The 5,205-nt window shown below is 37.2% G+C and overlaps 1 long non-coding RNA gene across 1 annotated transcript; it reads right to left on the reverse strand.

Moving 5' to 3' along the window:
- Positions 1–3,124: 3,124 nt before the first annotated feature.
- Positions 3,125–4,788, reverse strand: LOC130460021 (uncharacterized). Its single transcript, XR_008919839.1, has 3 exons — positions 4,662–4,788; positions 4,062–4,138; positions 3,125–3,314 (listed from the first exon to the last, which is right to left on the reverse strand). It is a non-coding gene; the product is annotated as an uncharacterized lncRNA (long non-coding RNA).
- Between the last annotated feature and the right edge of the window lie 417 nt (positions 4,789–5,205).

Here is a 5,205-nt window from a genome sequence, read left to right on the forward strand (position 1 = left end):
AATATCCAAATACTGAGGTATGTTTTAAAAATGAGGGCTACTTTGACCATTGCCCTGGCATTGTTTCTGTTTACCCTCATTTGGCAGCAGGGAAAAAGCCCTTCAAGTTCTTTCCCATGTGGCAAGAAGCTCCTCAATACAAAGACATTGTGATGACTGCCTGGAATATGTCTGTCACTGGCACACCCATGTATCAGGTGGTTCAGAAACTGAAAAATGTAAAAATTGCTTTGAAAAAGCTTAATAAGGAGGGGTTTGGTGATATTGAGGCTAAGGAAACTAAAACAGCTCATGCACTGCAGGAGCTGCAAGATGAATTACACAAAAACCCTGCTGATGTTGAGATGGCTAATAAAGAAAAACAAGCTCAACAGGAGTATTTGGCTGCTCATAAAGCTTTGTTGAGTTTTCTTGCTCACAAGGCCAAGTCAGTGTGGATAAAGGAGGGTGATGAGAACACTGCTGTGTTTCATAGGTCTATTAGACAAAGACAAGTGCAAAATACAATTCTTTCTATTAAAGACATGCATGGTAACTGGACTTCTGCTCCTGGTCAAGTTCCTGATGTATTCTTAGAATATTATAAATGGCTTTTGGGCACAAAAGGGGATGCTAGAACCTCAGTTAAACAAACAGTGGTGAACAAAGGGCCATTGGTGTCTGATGAGTTGGCTAGTTTGCTCAATCATACCTTCGCCAAGGATGAAATTAAAGCAGCAATGTGGGATATTGATGGTGGGAAGGCTCCTGGTCCTGATGGGTTTGGGAGTGCTTTCTTTAAAGGTATGTGGAGGGAAATTGGTGATGATGTAAGCAAGGCTATTCTGGATTTTCTGAACACAGGGAAATTACTGAAGGAGATTAATGCTACAAGTGTTACCCTCATCCCTAAAGGGAAATGTCCAGAGAGTGTTCAAGAGTTCAGACCTATATCTTGCTGCAATACTTTGTACAAATGCATCTCTAAAGTGCTATGCAACAGGTTGAGAAATGTCTTGCCTAATCTGATCTCTCAAAACCAAGGTGCTTTTGTGCATAGCAGATTTATTGCACATAACATCATGGTTTGCCAAGATTTAGTGAAAGGGTATGAAAGGAGAGTCAACTCTGTAGGGTGTTTGATTAAGCTTGATCTTCAGAAGGCCTATTACTCTGTTGAATGGGATTTCATTGAAGAAATGATGGTTGCCCTTAAATTTCCTGTTCAGTTCACTCAATTGGTGATGCAGTGTGTGAGATCTCCTAAATTCTCTCTATCCATTAATGGCTCTTTGCATGGTTTCTTTGAAGGGAAAAGAGGGCTCAGGCAGGGTGATCCTCTTTCTCCCTTACTTTTTGTTCTGTGTATTGAGTATCTATCAAGAATTCTGGTGTTGGTTGGTGAGAAGAAGGAGTTCAAATTTCATCCCAGATGTACTGAGATCAAATTGAATCACCTATGTTTTGCAGATGATATCATTCTGTGCTGCAAGGGGGATTTTAACTCAGTACATATGTTGATGCAAGGTTTTCAGCTGTTTTCTCTCTCCACTGGTTTAAAAGCAAGCCCTTCTAAAACTTCAGTATATGGTTCTGGTGTGAGTGATTCCACAATGCAGAGAATTCTGGACATGACTGGATTTGCTAAGGGTTCTTTTCCTTTTAGATACCTAGGCATTCCAATTTGTTCAAAGAAGATTTGTGTTGCTGAATGTGAAAAAATTGTGGAAAAAATTTGTACCAAAATCAAAGCATGGAGTTCTAAAAATCTGTCTTTTGCTGGTAGGCTAACCTTGGTGCAATCTGTTTTGATGACTATTCAAACATATTGGGCTCAGATTATGATTCTTCCCAAGAGTATCTTCAAATCTGTTAATAGCATTTGTAGATGTTTTCTTTGGAAGGGTGCTGCTGATTCTAGTAGCCCTGGTAAGGTAGCTTGGAAACAGTGAAGGTGGGTTGGGGCTTGTTAACTTAAAACTTTGGAACCTAGCTGCTATGGGAAAACATGTGTGGATGATTGCTACTCAGAAGGATAATATCTGGGTTAGGTGGATTCTCTCTGTATACATCAAAGGGGAGCAGTGGTGGGATTATTCCCCCAAGAACACAGATAGTTGGTACTGGAGATCTATCTGTTATGTTAGAGATTTGATGAAAGCCCATCTGTCTGAGGCTCAGTTATGTTCTATTCAGAAATATTCAATCAAAAAAGCATATGGCAAGTTGATTCTTCCTGCTGCTGCAAAAGTTTACTGGGCTAGTGTTGTGTGGTGTCGTTTAGGCCAAGCTAAACATAGATTTATCACCTAGCTAGCTGTTTTAGAAAGATTGAACACTAAAGACAGATTAAGACAGTTTGGGCTGTCTATGGATGATTTATGCCTCACTACTACAAAAAAGGACAAAGAGACCCTTCCAAAATGGCTGAAGAGATCTCCTTTCAAGGGGTCTCTATCTCACAGGTCTCTTTGATAAAGAGACCCCCTCATCGAGAGGGGGTCTGTTTGTTAAAATCTAGAGACCCCCCACGTAAGAAAGAGGGTCTCTTATGTAAAAGCTGGTGAAAATAATTTAGAAGGGAAAGAGACCCCTTATTAGAGATGGGAGATCTGTTTTTTAAATGGTTCAGACCCCATAAGTAGGATAGGAGGTCTCTTTGAATATTTTTATTTTTGTTTATTAAAGCAGTTAAGACCTCATATATAGATAAGGGGTCTCTTTGTTATTTTTTTTTATTTTTTTTTACAAACTAAGACCTAATATCTTTGATATGGGGTCTCTTTGAATTTTTTTTATTATAACTAGAGAGCCTTTATTACACCTGACGGGTCTCTTTGCAACCTTTTTTTTTTTAAAAAAAAACGATAATAGCAAAATAATACACCTGGTCGATCAGCGATATATTAAGAACTAATTAATATGCATATTCAACCTGCGTTTACACCTCTATAAATACCGGCCAACCGGCATCAAACGCACAAAACCACACCTGTTATAATAAATAATTTGTAATAATTCGAGAACAAGTCCATAACCCATATATTACCAAAAAAAAATTTCCAACAAGTAATGCTCAAAATGCAAGCTTTACATAAACTGTGATTTTCATAAGCGTCAAACTTTACATCGCAATTTCCAAAAACGTAAAACAAAAATCAATTCCAAAATATAATCATTCACACCAATTAACCAACAATTGGAACTGAAACTCATGGAGTTATTTCCATACCATCAACTTTGTTTTCTTGATCCGCTTTTTGCTTGAGCAAATACTCGACCGACATGTCTCTAACCTCATCCACATTTTCCGATGAATAAGTTTTTTCAGAAAACTGTAATAAGTAGCATAACTATTAATTAGTAGTTAAACAAAGCATAATTTAAAAAAATTGACTCATTTACCGATTAACGATAACATGAATGATGAGAAATACATAAACATCTGAATGAAACTTCGAATACAACCAGCAATATATTAAGGACAATTTATTTGGTTGCCTAAACTAAAGGGCATTAGCATCAAGGCAGGTTGAAAACTCCAAAAACAAAACAGCGGTCACACTGTATGCAGACTATGCAACACGAATTATCTTACCAGATGAAAATATCGTTTGAAGCATGCAGCCGAGAATATAAATAAATCAACTGTAAACTAAAGACCTAAACTATCCAAGATATGCAGATGCCCATGCACATAAAAAAATTCGCCTTTACAACGACTATATCACATAGACCTTTGAAAGAAGTTTCAAAACATGATTTATGGCAGTAGACCTCTATGGGATTCTTTTTCTTCTAGAAACTAATATCCTCTAGGAAAATTAAAACCTCTTTCACCAAAATTGCACCAGAAAAGCTATCTATATATGTAAGTAAAGGAATGCCCCTACTTTTGATAATTAATCTACAACTACCATTCTGCTAACGTAAGATGACAGCATTCATGAATCATGGCTAATCTGCTTAATGTATACTTTCTGTTATCGCATGAAACAAGGTCCACCTACAAAGATTTATAAAGAATGATACAAGTGTATCTTATAAAAGACCACGGACATGTATAAGAAGAGTAGACTTACTGTGCATATTCCATGCGGCCTTGCTCGTCAATAGGTGGGGGAGATATAAGCACCACTAACATGGTGGGGGAGCATTTCTGCAATTTATAGGGACAAGTGATTATATACAAGCAGAAAGTGATGATCATAGATACAAGTCGAATATACTTGAGGGTAAATTATGTAGCATGAAAACAACGGGTCTAGTAAAAGTTCCAAACTTCCAATAAGTCTGATAATATGCAGAAGGAACAACTTTTACAGAACTTTAGAAGAACGACCTACAAAACAGTTTTAGTGTTCATACTCGCAAACCATGAAATAACACTGATTAGCCTGATTTGACTGTGAAACCAGAATCTGAAAATTCTTAGACGCAAGGATATATTTCTACTGCCAGTAATACTATCTCTTTCACTCAAATCAATTGACTCGAATTAGAATCAAAAGTATGTATGAAAATTTCAGCATTTCCAGATAAATCAAATGAGAAAGTAAATATTATAAGTGGAGAAGACTATTCTTTAGAGACATCCTGAACTGGAAAATGAGACTATTGACTTGCAAGTTGCAACAAAGTATTAACACTAATAAGTTCACAAAGACAGGAGAAAGGATAACCTTCAAGTGCAGAACAATCTTTCTAAGGTTCTCTTTGTATTCCTCAATAGGAACATGTTTCCGTTCACTATTCCTCCCAAGCAAAGCCGCGTCATTAGCTCCAAAGAAAATGGTGGCCGCAACAGGAGGATTAGCCAAGCCCAGCTGGAATTACGGTGGAAGACAAAAGATAAAAATAATATTATGGTCAGTGTGTAGACAGGAAACCAGTAAAAGATCATTCACATAGATGTCAGATAGCACAAGCCTCCAGCTTAAGACTGGAGTTCAAGTTCCATGTTATCAACCTATGACAAGGGAAGCATTACAAAGCTTGAGTTGAATCATTACCTTACCTTGTGTAAATTCGACAATTCCTAAACCATTGCGCTCATTCAGACAAGCTCTTCAACCTGAATAATTCCCTATTCCTCAAGACTTCTAATATGTTCAGCAATCCGACTTTGAATCCTAAGGACAAGTCGTACTTCTGCCGCAATCCTTTTCGACTTATCTGTCCTATACCTAAAAATTCAAAATTCGAGAAATTGAATTCAGAAACATA

This window comes from Spinacia oleracea, chromosome 4, assembly GCF_020520425.1.
Source record: "Spinacia oleracea cultivar Varoflay chromosome 4, BTI_SOV_V1, whole genome shotgun sequence".
Classification (NCBI taxonomy): domain Eukaryota; kingdom Viridiplantae; phylum Streptophyta; class Magnoliopsida; order Caryophyllales; family Amaranthaceae; genus Spinacia; species Spinacia oleracea.